The sequence below is a fragment of the Leopardus geoffroyi genome, chromosome D1 (assembly GCF_018350155.1).
Source record: "Leopardus geoffroyi isolate Oge1 chromosome D1, O.geoffroyi_Oge1_pat1.0, whole genome shotgun sequence".
Classification (NCBI taxonomy): Eukaryota; Metazoa; Chordata; class Mammalia; order Carnivora; family Felidae; genus Leopardus; species Leopardus geoffroyi.
In genome coordinates, this window is record NC_059329.1 from 69,610,741 (window position 1) to 69,631,457 (window position 20,717).

Sequence of the window (20,717 nt, forward strand, 5' to 3'; positions counted from 1 at the left end):
ACTTATTATGTGCCATGGACTGCTATCTCAAGCATCACAACAACCCTGTGAGATAGGTATTGCCACTGTGTCCACTTTCCAGGTAGGGGAACTGGGGTGTAGCAAAGTTCATGAACACATTCAGGGTCGTAGGGCTTGTAAGAGAGGGAAGCACAGGGGCGCCTGGGTGGCGCAGTCGGTTAAGCGTCCGACTTCAGCCAGGTCACGATCTCGCGGTCCGTGAGTTCGAGCCCCGCGTCGGGCTCTGGGCTGATGGCTCAGAGCCTGGAGCCTGTTTCCGATTCTGTGTCTCCCTCTCTCTCTGCCCCTCCCGCGTTCATGCTCTGTCTCTCTCTGTCCCCAAAATAAATAAACATTGAAAAAAAAAAAAAAAGAGAGGGAAGCACAATTTGAGCTCAAGGAGCTGGACTTCAAAGCTCATGGTCCCAAGTTGCTGGACTGATTTAACGCATTCTAAAAAGGCTTCCAAATTTTCAATGAGGTGGGAAAGAGGGCTAACCCCTAATGAGCACCCACTAGGGGCTAACATTGCACACATGCTCTCATTTTTTTAAGTCTCTTCACACCTTTGAGAGTTCTGTTATCTTCCGTGGTTTATGCGCGTGGAGGTGGAGCCTCCAAGGGCTCTCACCTGCAGAGGACGGTGTCTGGCTTAGGATCGAACCCAGGTTCAGTAGAGAGAACTAGAACTGCCTGACCCTCTAGAAAACGACTGAGCTTCTAGAAGGTCTTCAGTAATGCTTTAGATTTATGGGTCTTTGCCCTCTTTGGCTTCTTCTTTCTGATGCAAAGGGTACACATACGGTTCAGTGGGAGAACGTCTGACTCTTCGAGTTTACAAGTTTGTTTAAATAAAGCATTCATTTATGGCCCAGATATAAAAACCTGCAAATAAATCAAAATGTCTGGCTATCGAAGATAATAAACAAGAAAGCAGCTGGTGGAGAAGACCCTCTGTGACCCCCAGGAGATCCCCCTGTGACCGTCTAGTCCTCTGGTGCCATTGGAGGGACGCCCGGCATACGCATCACTAATGCGAGTCAGATATCCACGCACACGCGAAACCAACCTCCTGTCGCCTTAACCTTGGGCCCCCAGGAGCTGGTGCTCTGCAGCATTTTCTCAGAAATTCCCAAAGGCACGAGTTCAGAGTCCTCCCCGTGGGTTGCTGGGTACGTGAGCCAAAGTTATGTAAGTTAACCAAACAGAAGAAAGAGACTGTGTGAGCCGAGGTGACGGAATGACACAACCGGTATGGGAGCCGCTGGCCTCGGGTGGCTGGTTGGGCTCCAGCGCAGGTGAGGGAGGCAGATCTCCACCTTTGTTTTCTTCAGGCTCCAGGGCAGTCACCAAGGGAACCTGGTCAAGGGGAACTCTGATCCAGCCAAGCTGTGGGGGAGGCCCTGACCCCTGGCAAGGTGCTGGTGAACTCTCGGAAGAGGAGGAGGAGGAGGGGGAGGGGGGAGGAGGTCCCCTAGGCAGCGGGTGGGGCCACCAAAGAGGCCGCAGCCTCCTCTTTCCACACGCAGGGAGGACAGGTCCTGTGTTGTTGGAGTCTCCAGGGCTGGCGCAGCGGTCAGGAGGAGAGATGGGGAAGGAGGGGCAGGTGAAGGAAAGAATCTGTTCCAGCTCCGGAGCGGGCTAGGAAACGTTGCTGGAAGTGCAAAGAGAGGGAGTTTGTGCAATCAAGACTGCTCTCGTCATGTTTCGGAGGTGTGGATGTCCGGAATAAAAACACGCAGAGGAAGAAGCGGCCCCGCATAGTGTGTTTCACATTGCTGTGGAAACAAGCCCTCAATGGCTCCCACTGTCTTCACCCAAGAAGCGGACCTGGCAGCCAGAGCGTCTTTTAGAGGCTACCGAACCCCCGAATACACTCGACACGCTTTTTCTGGCGTGTGGGCACTAGCCGCGAGTCCCGCTCCCGCTTTCCTTTACCCACCCCCCCCCCCCCAAGAGCTGAATACAGACGATTCTTGAATTCCAGCACACAAGCCCTGTTGAGGGCGTTGAGCAGAGTGAGAGCCCCCGTGGAAGGGGGGAGGCATTTGGACAGCACATAAAAGCTGAGCTGACCCAGTTCTAAGATTCTCATTTTGCCAAGTACAGACTCAAGTCTCCCTCTTCCCCAGCAGCCGCGTGGCACTCAAGACGTAGATGTCTTAAAGCAACTGCCTCCGAGACCTTTTCAGTCCACAGGAGGTGAGGTTTTTCTACTTTTAAAAATCTGACACACAAAGCCAAGCACACAAGTGCCCACTGAGTTATGAAGTCAAACGTTTCAGGATTCGAATAGGGCTGCCTGGGCCCCTTGTGGCTATTAGAAGAAACTCCCAATTCTTGTACAGAGAAAGGGAAGTTCATCTTGACCAGGGGTCTGGGAAGCAGGCAGGCTCCAAGCAAGATGAGCAAGATGATGTCTTAGGAGAGAATGTTAGTGCTTGCTGGCCCCCAGGCTGTCTTTTTCAAGTGTTTATAGGGCTTTGAACCTCAGGAGAAGGAAGCCATTCAAGGGTGAGGCCAGGGTAGTTCTCATTTCTTTTTCCCTTGGTGGGGGGGGGGGGGGGGGGGGGAGGGATGAGGGGGCAGTATTTTTTTTTTTTAATTTTTTTTTCAACGTTTATTTATTTTTGGGACAGACAGAGACAGAGCATGAACGGGGGAGGGGCAGAGAGAGAGGGAGACACAGAATCGGAAGCAGGCTCCAGGCTCTGAGCCATCAGCCCAGAGCCTGACGCGGGGCTCGAACTCACGGACCACGAGATGGTGACCTGGCTGAAATCGGACGCTTAACCGACTGCGCCACCCAGGCGCCCCAGAGAGGGCAGTATTTTTACTGCTCTTTAAAAAGCAGTGCGAAGCCTGCTTGGGATTCTCTCTCTCTCTCCCTCTCTCTCTCTCTCTCTCTGCCCCTCCCCTGCTTGTTCTCTCTCTCTCAAAATAAATAAATAAACTTAAAAAAAAAATACTCTTGATTAGACATTCGGGAACATGTTTCATGGTTGCTATTTTCCAGAAAAGGCCAGGCCCACCACCTGAACCCACTGACCAACCTCAGCATGGCCACGAGTGAGACAGTCAGCACTGTTGCCTCCTGACATGGGCTAAAGGGACACACGGAGCACCACCTCAAAGAACCATCATCAAAAAACCCAAAGCAGTCAAATGTTGAATGCCAATTTCTACTTGGGGGTGGGAAGCGGGGTACGGGGGGGTAAGCAAAGTTAAATTTTACCACAAGGAAACAAACAGACTAGTTTAAAATGGGGGACGGTCTCAGGACAATGGATCTACTTCTTTCAAAGCGTTGGCATGAAACATCAAGGAGACACTTGGGAAAGAGAAACTCCCTAGCTTAAAAAGGTTTAAGAGACATAACCACCAAATGCAGCATGAGGGGCTGGAATTGTGATTCAAGCGTACCAATTGTTTAAAAATAAAAATTAATGGGGCGCCTGGGTGGCTTGGTCGGTTAAGCGTCCGACTTCAGCTCAGGTCATGATCTCACAGTCCGTGAGTTCGAGCCCCACATCGGGCTCTGTGCTGACAGCTCAGAGCCTGGAGCCTGCTTCGGATTCTGTGTCTCCCTCTCTCTCTGCTCCTCCCCTGTTCATGCTCTGTCTCTCTCTGTCTCAAAAATAAATAATCGTTAAAAAAAATTAAAAATAAAAATTAAGAAGGAAAAAAGAAGACCGAGAAATTTGAATATGGATTTGGTGTTAGGTGATACCAGGAGATTGTTGTCAAGCTCATTGGTATATAAAGATGGTCCTGTGTCTAGATTGAAAAAAACAAAACAAAGCCCAGTTTAAAAAAAAAAAAAAATACATACTGGGGTGGGGAGTGAAATAACAGGAAGTCAGGAATTGCATTAGAAAAAAAAAAAAAAGATGAAGCCAATGCAGCAAAATCTTGCTAATTGTCAGGTACATGGGTTCATTATACTGGTTTTTTCTACTAGGTTATTATACAATTATACCACTGTAATTGTATGTTCAAAATTTTTCATTAAAATGTTAAGAAATTAACAAAAAAAAAATGGGGCAGAAACTCCTAAAGCAGAAGAGTCAGGTTTTCCCTTGATCTTTTTATTCCTCCTTTTCTAGCTGCGGTCAACTTGGGCAACGGAACTCTCTGGGGCCTTTTCAACCACTCCAGAACTGGACCGTGACCTTCACTGGCTCAATGACAATTTACTGTCTTTAGGATTTTCATTTATTCTCTTTACGTACTGGGTCTGAAAACAACTAGAAGGAAGCCTTTAAGCCTTGGGTTGTGCTAGACACTTTCATAAGGTCTGGGCGGGGCAGGAGGAAGAGGGGAGGACGATCCTGGTGGGGGGAAGGGCAAGCAGACCGGCCAGGCTTGGTGCCCTTGTGAGGCTTACACGGGGTGCTCCAGGCAGCGTGTCAGGGACTGGCTTAGAAACCCTTGGGTTGAGCGCAGGGTGTTGTATGGAAACCAATTTGACAATAAATTTCATATATTGAAAAAAAAAGAAACGCAAAAAACCCCCACAAGAAACCCGCAGAGAAGAGGAGGGGAAAACAGCGCAAAAGACAAAAGCAAAACCAGGTAGCTGGGAGATGGTGGGAAAACACTGACGTTGGACTGAAGGGTTGGCTTGGACGACTTGACCTCTCTGGGCTTTAGGAACTTCACCCCCCCCCCCCCCGCCCTCCTCAGCGTGGCACCGGTAAAAATCCCTCCCCGACAGCTACTCAGGGAAGAGGAATCGGGTCTGAGTTTAGAAAGCAAATATTTATTGAGAATCTACTCCGTGCCAGGTGCTGTTATAGGTAACAGCAACACAGGGATTAATAAAATAAGAGTTTTGCCTTTGAGAAACTCTTATTTCCACGTGTACTTGGCCATGCTGACGAAGTGAGTGAGGATATAGAAACGAACTAAAAAAACAAACGTGTTGAAAGCCTGCTGTGTGACGGTCACTTTGTCCTGTGTTCTGTTACCTCATTTTAACCTCTCGAGGCCACTCCAAGGTGTTGTTCGCTTTACAAAGGAGGAAACTGGCCCAGAGACGCTTACCACATTTGCCAGAACCACGCAGCTCGTACGGAGTTTAGGAAGTGAAATCTCCCCAGACCTCCAATCCTCTCTCCTTCTCCACGGTTAGAAGCCAGCCATCTGGAGCATTCTCATCTTCCCACAGCCAAACCGCAGACCTGTCTATACCAGCATCTAGCCTGTCCTTTCCCCTCTTGTTCAATGGAGAAAGCGTGCTTCTCGGTATCACATGGATTCTGGATCCCAGAACTTCTCTTGGATCTGTTTGTAGGTATGGATTATCTTCTTTCACTCCCGCTACTCCACCTGGGGCTTTCCCGCCAGATCCTTCCCGTCAGCACTCAACACTGAAGCCCCACATGCCTTTCTAGCTCTCATGCCATCCCTCTGTTCCCTTCCACAGGGACGCTTCTTGAAAGAATTGTCTGCAACCACGGTGTCCTCTGTTTGCTTCCTCACTTCTGGTTCCTCTGACCCAGTCCCTTCCCCTTGCTGCCTGTATTTCTCCAGCAAAGCCGCTCCTGCCAAGTTCAAATGGCCCCGTGATTCCCAATCCATTCTTGTGTGTGTGTGTGTTTTCTTTCTATATTCTTAAAAATTGCTCTTTATAGAGAGGGATCACACTGCTAAATGTTGTTGCTACCCAGGTAATTGTATCTTAAATTTAAAGAACACTGAACTTTTATTTTATTTTATTTTTTATTTGTAAAGTTTATTTTTATTTATTTTGAGAGAGAGAGAGAGAGAGACCGGGGTAGGGGTGGAGAGCGAGGGAGACAGAATTCCCAAGCAGGCTCCATGCTGTTAGCAGAGTCAGATGCAGAGCTCAGACTCATGAACCGTGAGACTGTGACCTGAGCTGAAGTCTAGAGTCGGTCGCTTAACCAACTGAGCCACCCAGGTGTCCCAACACCAAACTTTTTATTTTTTTATTATTTTTTTTTTAATTTTTTTTTTCAACGTTTATTTATTTTTGGGACAGAGAGAGACAGAGCATGAACGGGGGAGGGGCAGAGAGAGAGGGAGACACAGAATCGGAAACAGGCTCCAGGCTCTGAGCCATCAGCCCAGAGCCCGACGCGGGGCTCGAACTCACGGACCGCGAGATCGTGACCTGGCTGAAGTCGGACGCTTAACCGACTGCGCCACCCAGGTGTCCCAACACCAAACTTTTTAAAACCATGATTATTGAAAGGTAATTCACATACTTGAAAATTCACCCATTTAAAGTGTATGGTTCAATTGTTTTCAGGATATTCACAGAATTGGGTAACCATCACCACAGCCTAGAGTTTAGACATTTTTACTGCCCCCAGATAAACCCTTCAGCTATTAGTAAGGGCTCCCCCTCTCTCACCTAGTCCTTGGCAACCACCAATCCACCTTCTGTCTCTAGAGATTTGCCTGTTCTTGACATTTCATGTAAATGGAATCATACAATAGGTGGTCTTTTATGACATGTTTCTTTTACTTAGCTTGACGTTTGCAAGGGCCATCCGTGTTGCAGCCTGAATTGGTGTTTCATTCTCTCCCGCTGTGTGGATACACCCCTTTCTGTTCATCTGTTGATTAGTTCATGGACATTTGCTTACTGGTCACCCTTCAGCTATTATGAATAATGCTGCTATTGACATTTATGTAAAACTTTTGATATGGACATGGGCTTTCATTTCTTTCGGCCATACCTGTAAAAAGGGAATTGTTGAGTCACATCGTAACTCAAGGCTGTTCTCCAAAGGAGCTGTGTCAGGTTGCATGTCACTGGCGATGTATGAGGGCTCCAATGTCTGCACATCTTCGCTAACACTTGTTATTGTCTGTCTTTGGTCTTTGGTCTTTAGCCATAGCTTTTCTTTGTCTATTATGATATTAGCATTTTTGAAGAATTCAGCCCCTCTTCCCTTGGTGTTACTTGGACAGTCTTCATTTTAGGTTTATCTGATGTTTCCTCATGAGTAGATTCTGGTGACACGTCATGGGCCAGAACACTGCATAGATAGTACTGTGTCCTTCTTAGGGTGTCACATCTGGAGGCTCATGATGTCCATCTGTACCTCTTGGTGGCGCTAATTTTGGTTATCCGGTTGAGGTGTTGTTCAGTTCTCCGCTCTATAATTACTATTTGTTTTTCTTCTTTGCAACTAATGGACATGTGTGGGGAAACCCTTTAAGATCGCTCAGATATTCTGCTCTTAGTCAAAATTTCCCCTAGATTTTCCTTCCATCGATGGCTTTTGCCTAATTCTATCTTTATCAGGATGGTTGCCAAGTGAGCATTTTCCAGCTACTGCCCTCCCTCTATATTTAGCAGCTGGTTCTTGGCATTAGGTTTTAAGCTAGATTTCTCCCTTATCGATTGATTGATTGATTGATTGCTTGATTGTAAGAACATATGAATTTCTATTTTTCCTAATGCTTTATAATTCATTACTGTACTTCACTGATTTGGCCGGTGGGAGTTTCTCTACTCTGTCTCCTTTGTCCTTGTGGCAAACCCCAATCCTTCTCTCTTCCTCAGCTACATCGAGGCATAATTGACTAAATTGTAAGATATTTAAAGTGTACACCATGGTGATTTGCTAAACATATATACATCAGGAAAGGATTTCCAGCATCTAGTTAATTAATACATCCATCATGTCACATGCGCAGCCATCCGTATTTGTATGCTCTTTCTTCTCTTGTGAAAACCCTGGATCTGTACATCAATCCATCCCCTCACTTCTCAATCTTACAATCATATACACTAGTTTCAGAAGGGCTTCCCCTGTACCATTACAATAAACAAACCTACAGAAACGAGTTTGAGATTTGTTTATAATTCGTAAAATTCATAGAAGTGTGTAATGCGTATCATGAGAAATCTGAAAAATATCCTAGGGACTCAGAAACTTTCAATAAAAATCTCTTATAAGCCTGAAATACAAGCTCAGTTCTTGGATTGGAGTTGGATTGGGGGGTATTTTCTTTCTAAGGTGGAAAGGCAACTGTAATTTCCTGAGAGTAGCCTTTAATTGAAGACATGTTTGCAAATCCACTGTGTGATCCCAGAACTCATTCAAATAGGCGTTTGTGCTCGATATGTCTCAGGTTTGGCCTTGTCGGAGCATGCCAACAGACAGCAGAATCACCAGCTACATTTTGCTAAGAGAGATTGTGCCAAACTGATGCACTTGACCGCCCGAGGAAACAACTCCCTGCTCTTCCAGGTGAGACTGAAACCTGCTTACCTTCTTCTTTCTTCAAAAAAGCCACAGAAGCATCAAAAATTGTCTTAAATTAGACCCAGGCCAATCTGGAGATAAGCTCCATCCCTGTCTACTCCCCCTCATTATTCCATAATCACCAGTTTGCATTTTTTGACTCACTCCCTTTATCATAAATCCCTCTACATTTGTTGACTTCTGGCCTCAACAACAGGAATGCTTACCAATGAAGAAAAGACTTAGTGCTGTGAACTAGAAGAGGAGACCCTCCCAATCTAGACAGTACAGATTGGAATGGAGTTGAGAGTTCAGGGGCCTAATAAGTTCCTTTCCTCCTTTCTCACCCATGTAATATACTAGTTGAGAGATAGGAGTCAAGCAGATGGAAATTGACATCTCTTTATTAATGGTATATCTAGGTTGGACTATGTTGGTGGATGCTATATTGTACAACCAAAAACCCATTTCAGGAAGGAAGGACTCATTCCCCCAGCTGTACATCTTCCAGAAGATCAGCTGACAGCCCTCTTTGGGGATGGTCTTGGCTGAAGGAAACCATCTTGCCCAATCTCACCTTCCAGAGGCAGCCTATACCCAATGACTGGCCCAACTTGGGAATACCAAGACTTCACCCCACTGCAATTTGGGACAGGTCTGTAGGGTTGCTGAGGCTTCTGCTGGGACTGCATTGCTGCTCAACCTCTCCCTCTACCCAGTTTGCTTCCTCCTCCCACTGTCCAGAGGTATCAATCCCAAGAGCACTGCCTTGTCAATTTCCTATAGGCTAATCTCCAAATTTGTCTCCAGAAGAACCCAGCCTGGGATGCATGCAGTCAGGGAAAGCGTCCTGGAGGTTGCATTTGACTGAGCTGTAAGACTAAAAGTGAGACAGGCAAACCAAGAGTATGTGTGATTCATCCCAGGGAACAACATAGGTGAAGGCCAGAGAACTTAAAATCTTGTGTTCTGAGTCCCAACTTCCTTACCTGTTCCATTTAGACCTACCCAGGGCCTGACATCATTTTGGTTGTATGCATTAATAAGGATGAGTGAGCTTTTTCCATGTATTTCAGATTGTGGATTGTACCTATTTGTTTGTTACAACAGAAGCACAGAAACAAACAATGCCAAACAGGAATAATAATGCCTCCCATTTATTGAGCTCTTACTATGCTCTAAGCACTGTATTAAGCACTTGATACATATTCTCTTATTTAGTTCTCCTAAGATCCTCTAAGGCAAATACTATTATTGTTTCTAATTTTATGAATAAGAAAACTGAGGCTCAGCCAAGTTAAGAGACCTTACTGTTCTCCAGCATCCAGTAGGACTCTTGGCCACTTACTATAGACTCCCTTAGACAAAGAACCATGAGGGAGCATATATGAGGATGGCAGAATCCACAGCGGGTTGTGACCCCTCTTGGATGTGCACAGAGAGTCTGGCCTGAGGGCAGGACCTGCCTCAGGCAGCTTGAGGCTGGGAGACCTGACCTTGTGTGGCTTCCACCTCCCCAGCTCAGGTGGAGGTGGGTAGTAAGCAGAAAGGCCTCAGCGCTGAGGAGAGAACCATGGTTCTGAGGCTATAGACAGTTGCCTCTGCTCAAACTAAGAGAAACTTGATAGACCAGTTTTTCTTGCCTTTGGAAAAGAAGGTGCCAGCATAAGGCCAGTGCTTAGGGATCATTCAGAGATGTTTTTTCAGGAAACAGAAGGAAGTGGGGCCAGCAAGGCATAAGGGGAGGCGTTTAAAAAAAGAAGGCCTGTGTGTAGGTTTCCCTTGCAGGTGGGGTTTCATAAACAAAAGACGCACCATGCCTCTTGGTTCTTTTGCTCAACCATCCAATCATGCATTTAACAATATCTATTGGGTGCCTACTATATGCCAGGTACTGTTCAAGGCACTCGGGCACAGCAGTGAACAAGACATTCAAGGTCCCAGCTCTTCTTGAGCTAATATGCTAGTGGGAGAAGATAGACCTACTCTAGTCTCCTAGCTGTCACTGGCCCTGTCAACTCCTGCTAAGCTTTGTTGGCCTGTTGCCTGCTCAAGGGATGGTACCTGGGCTTCTGCATGATCATGGTCAAGGACGGGCAGGGTGTGGAAGTGTTGCTTGTCACCCCCACTACAACCTCCCTGTGGTAGGAAGGCTGGATTCCACATTATTCTCTTAATGGAAAGAGCTAATGCCAAAGCCATTAGCCTAGGCCTGTGGGTAAGAGGGCCCCAGGAGGCCAGCCCTAATCCCTCTGTGCCCCATCCCTGGCAAGAGGGGTGAGATGAGTCCAGATGGCCCTTACCCATGCATCAGGAGCTACTCTACGGCCAGTTCTCTAAAACCTAGCAGCCTGTTGGGATGGCACCTATCATGAGTTGGGGCCTCGAGGCCCTGCTGCATGAAACCGAGTTCTTACTTCTCATCAAGGACTTTCTCTTGAGTGGGCAAGTCTGCTGAACTTGGGGCCCCTTTGTTTAAAGCAAGAACTACCACTAGAGAAACAGGTGTAGTGTAGAAAACAGCACTTGGTCTGAAGCAGGAGGAAAGCATGTTCTAATTCCAGGATTGCCACCTTTTAGCTGAGTGATTGGGCAAGTTGCTTGACTTCTCTCAATGAGCGTTTTGGAATATGTTATCATCCCTAACTCACAAGACTAAATAAGGTAATGGGTAAGAAAGGCTCAGGCTTGGAACACTTAGTAAACACTGGCTAGATATCAAATATTAATTGAATATGAAGTGATCTCAAATCAAAGTAGTAACTTTTTTGCTGAGCACTTGAGGGAATTGAAGGAAGTATAAAGCAACATGCCTGTCCCCAAGGAATTTTCCCTAGCGTTCAGTTGTAGTCTTGTAGAGTTCTCTGATGACAATATCGAGTGCTCAAAATTGCTAATAACTCACATGTGGGTAAGTGTGCAAGTGTTACAAATGGGTTTAATCTACATATACAGAGAGAATTACAGACTAAGCAGGAAAAAACATTGAGGGAGCAAGCGGGAAGTTTTAAGTTCCCATACTGTAGCTGGTAGGACACTTACTGGTGGGACGTAGGCACTATTCAAAGTAAAACCTTCTGAATAATGGGATGGGGGAGTGGAGACACCCAGCCTGGGATTTGCCCTCTTCCAGGGAGTCTAACGGAGGGCTGGGTTCAGCACTGATGACAGGTGGACCTTCACTGACCCTTGGCAGTAGTCACCTGATCAAGTGGATTTTCACTGGAGAAGAACTACAGCTTACACATGAGTTTGTTGTCCAAATAGAAACAAAACCAGAGATGGCCAGAGTTATGGAAGATGAAGACTCTGCAGGTGGAAGAACCCACAGCTCACTGATTATTATTGTTTCAGTCCTCGTACAATGAGAGGACAGGCCTTCGGGAGCCAGACGGGATCATGGTGGAACAGGGCCCAGTATAGCATGCAGGAGATCCACGGAAGAATCACAAAGATAAGCAAGGAGAGGCATATAGAACAGAAACAGGGAAGAGGCTGTTCTTGTGGCTTGTCCTAGTGGGGAGGGACAGGTAGTGAACACCAGACCCATGTGGTTGTTTTAATTGTATACTTTATTTTCCTACTATAACTATATTTGTGCTTAACAGTTTTGTAATGTAATGTGTGTATAGTTTATCGTAGAGGGTGGGCTCAGTCACTTTAAACAAACAATTTTGCTGATATAACCTCCGTAGATATTGCCAAGGAGGGGAAGTGAATGGGCAGTTCCCATGTCCATGGCAGTCACCTGGTGCCCACCATGGGTGCACTGGTTGAGCTATTCCTTAGAGGGTGGTTCTGACTGAGAAGGTTGAGTATGGGCACCTCTCTCTAAAATGGAGAACAGAATGATTGCTGGAGGAATCCACCATCCTGGCCGCTCCTTAAATTTCCTCCTATATTTTCTGCACTTGTGAAAACTGTCATCAGCCATATTTGTGGGGGCTTCAGGAATGTGACCCACTCAACCCTGTATCCACTGGTTGCTTGGTTTTAGAAACATCGCTGCGATTTTTGACAAGTGATTTCATGGTTCCTTTATTCCTGTGTGTCAGAGACAGAATATTAACTACACTCTAACTCGGATGCACAGAGAAAATATACCTTATTTTTCTTATATCTAGAGTAGCCTTCCCCGCTTCAAGCCCACAGCCAACTCATTAGCAAAGAGAAAATGTAAGTGTTCAAATTTAAGTGTAACTCAATATTAAATCTAAAAGTTTATTTAGAGTAACCTCTTTGGGATAAAATTGCTCAGTCCCCCAGATATATAATTCTTCCTCTGTCTTTTTTGCTCCCAAAGATGCGTCCACATGTGTACATGAGAGGTGGTGGTGGTTTATGTGATGTCACAGCCATAGGGAAGATTCAGGGTCTTTGTTCCTTCTCATGTACTCCTCACTGTCCCTGGAAGTATGACTCCTGACCTGGCCTTGCTCAGTTCAGTTAGGGCCTTCAAGCACCCTCTGGCTGACTCCCCCTCACCTTGGCTCTCTTAGGCTTTGGCACCTCCTCTGAAGAGACTCCCATTTGGCTTTGGCTGGAGTGTTTCCCTCAGTAGCCTGGGTACTGAGATCCCTCGTCCTTCCCATGGTGATCCTTCTGGAAAACTCTTCCACTGGACTCTCAGGCATTTCTGAAGCCTGTCTATGCCACACTGGGAACAAAGATGACTCAGGAAAGCTTGAGCCATACGGCCTGCCTCTGCCTGACTGTGCTGGAGTATCAGGGTGAGGAGATGGTCCCCCCAGCTCAGTGTGGACAGCCTGGAAATTAGCCTCCTCCTCCCAGTCTTCAATGGCTTGCAGAACAGAGCCTCCGGCCTTCTTGGCTCTCTTAGACTTATCTAACCCATGGCCCTCCTAAGTTCACTGGGCAGTAACCAGCTAGAGCAAAAGCTTTGTTCTGCTACCTCCATATGCTTCTTCTGTCTCCTGCTATATCCTGGGCTAGAACGTGGAGGGCTTGTCTTTTGCTTCTATTCCATTTCTTCTTGCACAGAGTGCAATTTGTTCCTATAAGGGCAAGAGTATCTTCTCCATACCATGGAAGCGCTCTCTGAGCTGGGTCCTCCAGGCTTAGATGCTGATACCTAAGGAGGAAGACAAAAGAATTTGGAAAACCATCTCTCAAGACAGTAGCCTTGGGTGCAAAGCTATTATCCTGCTACCTAAATTGTGATTGCTGGAGCTGATTACTACCTTGGTAATTCTTTTTACGCTCTCTCTGTCACAATACCTAATCTTCTGGAGGCATTTGATAATAAAGGTCATGTACCTGGGGAGGTAAGAAAGAAGAACAATTTTAGAGATTTCAAAATGTGAGTTACCCTTCTTAGACCTGCTTCTCTGGAAAGGTCCTTCTACTTGGGCACACTGCAGTGGTGTGGGATGGAAATACCTCCAAGTGGAAAATGTCTTTGTCCCAGTCAGCCTGATAAATCTTGGTCCCAGCCAAAGACGGGATGACAGCAGCTGGAGCTGATGACAGAGGGAGATAAGAGTCCCTGAATTGAAAAACAAGAGGGGACAGTACCTCACCCAAAGGGCATCTTGAAGGAGGAAAAAAAAAAAAAGAAGATACTTAAAGCATAGCACATAAAGAACTGAAATGGACTTTGTCAAATAAGAACTATTTGCTACTCTACTACTAAATAGCTACTAAATAGCCAGCCGACTGGCAGTCACCCTTCATTTAATAGATATATTTTAATAGCATCTTAATTAGAACTTTCTTGTCTACCTCCCCCAACCTCAACCTTGTCTAAATAGTCATTTTCATGTATTTGAACTGTTTCCACTGCTCTGCCTTCCCAAATGTCACCTGCATGAATGAGGCACCCTCTGTCCTCAAGGTGGAAAATTTAAGCACTAGCGTATTGCCCCTTGTTATTCGTTAAGCTTTCTATGAGGAGCCTGGGTTTCTGCAGGGTCCTGGTTTCAGGAAAGCTCACAGTTCAGCAGGGTCATATAGTTCTTGCCCATTTTCTGTGTTGGGTAAATTTGCAACTGGCCGCTGGCAGAAGGCTCTGTCTGCTAGGACTATGCTCTCTTTCACGGGAGCATGTTAGGGGTCAACCTCAAGCACTATTAGCTAGGACTTACTCTCTTCATCTTCCCCATTTCCTCAGCAAGGTATCATCTTGACTGCTAGGTGCAGTACCATATATCTCCTGGAAACAGGGACACCTGAGACTTCAAACCTGTAAGGAGAGATCAAGCCTAATAGCTCAACACAAGTTTTCTGAAATCGCTGACGTAATACATAAGGATCACGTGCCTACTTTGTGCTCACACCATGCTCAGCACTGGAAACATAAGTGTGCAAGACAGACATCGTCTCCCCTCTCAGTGGAGTTATGGGCTGGTGGAGGAGACAGGCTTTGTTAAAATATTTGCTCAAACAAATACTTAATTACAAGTGGTGATAAATGCTGTGGAAAAAAACGCAAAGTGCGGTGAGTGGAAAGAGCTGACCTAGCTTGAGGGAGGAGGTGGAATAGAAAAGTCTGTCTAAGGAGAATGAGTTTTCAACTGGGATCAAGAGGAGGACAGGCGTGGATAGGAGACCAGAGTCTGTGGACAGATATACAAAAGACCTGAAGCAAAATGAGCGTGGCTGCTTTCAGGGACCGAATCACACCAGTGTTACAGATTAAATTGTGTCCCCTTCAAAAACGATATATTGGGGGGAAAAAAATACATTGAGGTCCTAACCCCGGGTACCTCAGAATACGATCTTATTTAGAAATAGGGTTGTTGCGGATGCAATTACTTAAAATGAGGTCCTACTGGAGACCAGTAGGCTTCTGATGCAATGTGCCATCCTCATAAGAAGGTGGCCACGCGAAGACAGAGACCTGGCGAGAATGCCATGTGACGATGGAAGATTGGAGCAACGCACCTACAAGCCAAGGAATGCCCCCGATGCATGCAAACCACCAAAAGCGAGGCGGAAGCAAGGAAGCCTTCCCTCACAGTTCTGGGGAGAAGCCTGGCCCTGCCAACACCTTGTGTTTGTAGCCTTCTAGCCAGAACTGTGAGACAATGAGTTTCTGTTGTTAAAGGCACTGGGTCTGTGGTACTTGGTTACAGCAGCCCCAGGGAACTTTCAGAGCGGGTGTGGCCGAGTTGTAAAACGGAGCGCAAGGGAGGAGTGTGAGATGAGAGGGGAAGAGTAGGAAGGGCCATAGACCTGTGCTCAGGATTCGGGGCTCTAGCCTCAAAGCAGTGGGGCAGCAGTGAGGAGTTTAACTGCTATCGTTCAAGTCACAATGCACACAGATCGCCGTGGTTGCCGGGTGCAGAAGGACTGGAGACGGGATGAGGGGTGTTGCAGGTTGAGTTCTCCAGGAGGAGACGTCGCGATAAAGCCTGAGCTGACAATGCCTCCGCTTACCTGCTGGAGAGCTCTGGAGCGAGGTCCGTCAAAGTTGTGCTACCACCTCTCAAATGATCAGACATTCCGGCTTCCCAGGGTGGCCACCTGTACGGGATACCCTGGGAAAGGCATGACCTGAGGCGAGGTGGCCCGTCAGCAGCGGAGGCAGCCTCGGCAGGAACAGTGAAGCTGTCTGCGGTCTACATGCCCCACGGCTGGTCAATAAGTCTTTCCTTGAAGGGTTCTGGGCTGCTCATCTCCTCTTCTGCCCCAAGACATCATGGGGACCCCGGAAATGAAGGGCTCCGGGGGAGAGGTGACAGTGGCTTGAGCCGGTGTGGTGGCAGTGAAGAGAGAGAATGTGGCCTGGTTCCAAGATGGGTTAGTAGGCGAAATGCAACAGATTGCAGAGATTGAATGAGAGGATTGGGGCTTTAAGGGAAAAGGAGGCATCAAGAAGGGCTTCCAGGCGTCTGCCTTTGCCCCACCGAATGGATGGTTGGTGCCATTCACCAAGTTAGAGAGCTCTGGAGAAGATCGAACATGAGAAAGTAGAAGGTCGTGCTTTCAGATGTGAAATACTGTTGGATGAACTGGATATACCGAGGAATAAAAACCCTGAGAGAAACACACACGCACGCACACGCGCGCGTGCACGCACATTTTGGTTCCAAGAAGAGTCCTGTGTGCTCCCCTCTCATTCTTGAAAATGCCATCTGTTGTTGCACCACTATGGATTTTACCCTTTTTTGCTGGAACCTGAATCAGCATCCATAATTTACCTGATAAGCACGCTGAAAAGCTGTAGTGCAGAAAGATATGAAAAGGAACTCAGACGTCTGAGGAGTGAGGATGGCCCCACACACTGCACAGGAAATAATTAGCCAACTCCCGAGCCAGCGGTACCACCCCCCGATGGCATCACTTGCTAATCCAGGACTGTAGTAACTCCAGAGGTGAGGCGGGTAGGTTTGAGAGGTGAGAGAGAGCGGCGACATGAAAGACTGAAGATTAATTTAAGACCGGGAAAGAGTTTTCACCAGAAAACCACTTTGCTAAGCAGAATCTGCGGACAAGTCCAAGCAGAACTTTCCATCCAATCGAAGTTCATCAGCTGAACTGGGCTCGTAATTATGCTCCATCCCGCCACCAGCTGGGGCTGCCTCCTGTACCGCCCCTTTGAGATGTCAAGTTTTCCGTGGATATGTTCATTGCCTTTGACTCAGTGAGTCCAAATTCTGAAGCTGATCCTAAAGAAAATAGCCAATAAAAGGAAGATGCTGTAGGCATGATGATGTTATCAGCACATTTTATGATAGCGATATATTAGAAAACTCCTTTCATGCCAAGAATGCATCTTCACTTCGTGAAAGGTGTTGACTGTGGTCATTATGAGGGCTGTGTTACAACAGGATAAGATGCTCGCCTAGTCTCTTTGCTGAGCGGCCGCCTTGGGAAGCACTGTGATACATCCGAACATAAAAGTAGGCTCTGATGTGGGGAGTAAACCACAAAGATGATACGTAGCCTTTAGGAGGTCACACAGTAAGAGGGAGAGCTGAGATTCTAACCCAGATCAGTCCTTCTACAAAGCCCGACCATCCAGCCACTCATACATTTAACCAACAAATATTTATGGAGTCTCTAATATGTGCCAAGAGCTGTGTGAGGCCAGGCTGTTTTGGTGATATCATCTTCCCTGGAAAGAAAGGTAAAAGTGCAGCGTTTCATATGCAGATGCAACTTCTTGTCTGAGAACTACAATGTTTTAGATGGTGTCTTACAGTTTTTAGAAACTCATAGTCTTTATCCTCCAACTGTTCATCACCTACCCATCTTCAAGACTTCTCTCAGACCCTTTTCCCCATTTCCTCCAGCCACAACAGCTCTCTCCCCGCACTGGGTCCCTTTACCCCACAGTTCACACCTAACTAGATCTCAATGAATGCTGATGGCCAGCCCTGGAGATTTATTCTTTGGTATATACTGTCTTACTCTTTACTTAATAGATGCACATGTATGTGCATGCTCTTCTGCGTGTGTATGTGTGTGTGTGTGTGTGTGTGTGTGTGTGTGTGTGTGTGTTCTTTCCAGTAAGGCTGTAAACAGCTCCATTAATTGAAAATTGTTGAGGCTGGGAGTTCTCTGATTCATAGGCTTCACGTGCTATTGCCTCACCAAAAAGATGGCCGTATTCAAACTAAATAATTTATGTCTTCTTTACATTTTTCAACCCAGCCACGTCAAGCCCGCAAAGACTTAAAAATTGACCCAGACATTTTAAAAACGTCTCACTTAATTATTTCAACAACCTATGAATATGTGTATCAGTAAGACTGAGCTTCGTTAAGCTGTAATAGCAAACAACCACCTGATCTTAGTTGCTAAAAACAGCAATAGGTTATTTTTATTCAGGTCGGTAGGGAATCTGTTGTACTTTAAACCCACTCAGAAGCCCGGATGATGAAGATTTCTGAAATGTTCCCAATCTTTATAGGGTGAGAGGAAGAAACAGGAGCAATTCTTGCACTAGCTTACAGGTTTCCATATTTTATTGGCCAAAGTCAATAGTATGGCCATGCCTAAAATCAAGGGAGAAGGGAAGTGTAGTCTCACCAAATACCCAAAGAAGAAACAGAAATATTTGGTGAAGAGCATTAATAATTACTATGTGTTTTTTTTACTATTACCATTATTTTTTTTTTTCCTTTTTAGTTTTTAAATACCACGAAAACTCAGATGGGTTTAACAACAGGTCCAAGTTCACACATTTAACCACAGAAGAGCTAGGATTTGAACTGAAGTCCGTCTGATAGTGGAGACTACACCTCTTTCGCTTATTTCAGAGCTGCTTTCCGGAAAGGATGCCTTATACATTCTTTGGGTTCTGGCTGGCCTCACTTAAATTATTCTTCTCTGTAGGGCTCTTCATTGGCTACTTCAGGTGTATCCTCACCAAACATGATGTCTGTTTGCTCTTCTAGTAGTCGATTCATTGTTATTTCCATTTTTTTTAAGATTTTTTTAATGTTTATTTATTTTTGAGAGAAGAGAACAAGGGAGGGACAGAGAGAGAGGATCTGAAGCGGGCTCTTACTACCTTTTCTTTAACAGAGCAGGTGTCAGTAATATCAAGGTTAATAATATTTAGTCCTAGCTTATAAGGGTTTCATCTTTAACTGGAACAATCGCTAAAAATAGCAAATAATTCCCAAAGCAATGTGACAAGTACTATAATGAAGACCTGCCCAGTCTTTGGATACAGGCTGTCTCCCAAAGTGGAATTAGGGAAATGGAAATGGCACACGTGAGAGTCACCATCACTGGAAGTAACCCAGACCAAGTCTGCAAAGAAAAAGTTGCAGAGATTGTGAAACACGCCTGAGCCTGGCAAGCCTGGATTTTTTTGCAAATAAAAAAGCTCAAAGCTAAACAACAATAAACTGCAGCATGGGACAGGACTGCTAACAGAAGGTAGATGGTTTGATTGGGATTTCTGAGAGGGAGGTATCCCCAATGGAAGTTTATTACTTGAGATGTAGCACTGTCAAAGTCATAGAAAAATTTAGCCTGGGGAAACTGAGGCTCCGGGAGAACCAGTGATGGGTCCCAGCTCACAGAAAAATGGTGATGTTGGGATTTCACCCCAAGGCTGTCTTCCCTAAAAGTTGAATGCCACACGTGTTCTATGTTGCCACCTGCCACTAAGTGAACCACTCAAACCAGCGGCCTGCAAGCCAGAACATTGATGGCACTTCCAGGGGCCCCGGGAAGACTTTAATCTTGGGTTCTCCCAACCCAGCTGCCACCTTGGATTATCTGAAGTAAAAATTACACCTGTATTGGTGTCTTTCAAGCCACTGCTCTAAATCTCTGAAGATAAGCATTACAGATAAATGTATGCTGCTCCGTTTATCAGTCTTTTGAAATCTCCAGTTTAGGAATGAATATGTTGGGTTGTACGTCCCTTTCAGGCTCCACCCTACCCTCCTCTCAGCCCATAGGCTGCAGGGAGAGATGCTACATCCACTTACAAACAGGATGACAGAGTAGTTAATTCTTGCTAGAGCCATTTATTAATATAGCCATGGCTCCATTACAGTGTGAGTTTCTGGAGGTCAGTAGCCACGTGTTGTGCCTTTTAAAAATTCCTCAGGCTTCCAGAAGAGTCAAGAGAGTTTTTTCATTTGTTTCATTTCTTAAATCAAATGCTGTCATATTATTAAAGTAATCTGGGTCAATGGAGAGTGACATGATCTTTTTGGCAGTTTATGGATAATTTCTAAGGAATCTTCCTACACTGTAGGAATCTTTCCTACATTGTAGAAAAAGGGAAATAAAATGGAGAAAGACTCCACTTTTGACCCAGATGGCATAATAATAGGGACTGGGTTGAAATAACTAAGAAAAGACAAAATATAGAAGATAAAAGTTTTTAAGATACTGATAAGCAGGCAAAGAAAGACAGTGGTCCCGGAGATACAAGGAACAAACGTGGTGAGCCCTATGGTTGCCCAAAGTTACTGACCTGAACTTCCAGGCCATAACTCAGGGAAGGGAACCCAAGCAAAGCCCAGCAGACTCCTTCAGTTGGGAGATGAAATTGAGAAAGCAGGGAGATCAAGGCAGCTAGAATATACAGTGGGAAAAGTACCATAGAGGCGAGAGCTGCACGAAGAGAAAGACCCTTGGAGCCGCAAAGAGGTCCTCTTGAGTTTTTAGAAGGTATGATCAGCACATATGTGCAAGAGAACCACCAAAGGTCAGAGAAGGAAGCATTCAAAACGATTAAAGAGGGGCGCTTGGGAGGCTCCATCAGTTAAGCATCTGACTTCAGCTCAGGTCATGATCTCATGGTTCATGGGTTCGAGCCCCACATCAGGCTCTGTGCTGACAGCTCAGATCCTGAAGCCTGATTCAGATTGTGTGTCTCCCTCACTCTCTGCCCCTCCCCTGCTCATGCTCATTCTCTATCTCTCTCTCTCTCTCAAAATAAATATACCTTTAAAAAATCTATTAAAAAAAAGATTAAAGGAATAGTTCCTAATGCCCATCTAGGGACAGAAATAGTCCTGCTCCTATGAGCCACACAGGAAAAACTTGTAATTC

The 20,717-nt window shown here is 45.9% G+C and overlaps 1 long non-coding RNA gene across 2 annotated transcripts in view; it reads left to right on the forward strand.

Annotated features, from left to right (window-relative positions):
• Positions 1 to 3,659: 3,659 nt before the first annotated feature.
• The window catches only part of LOC123601395, a 28,834-nt gene continuing 11,776 nt past the window's right edge, over positions 3,660 to 20,717 (forward strand). For both annotated transcript variants that reach the window (XR_006714083.1, XR_006714084.1), the window contains exons 1-2: positions 3,660 to 5,296; positions 8,116 to 8,234. This is a non-coding gene — a long non-coding RNA (uncharacterized LOC123601395). The remainder of the gene's footprint in view (positions 5,297 to 8,115; positions 8,235 to 20,717) is intronic.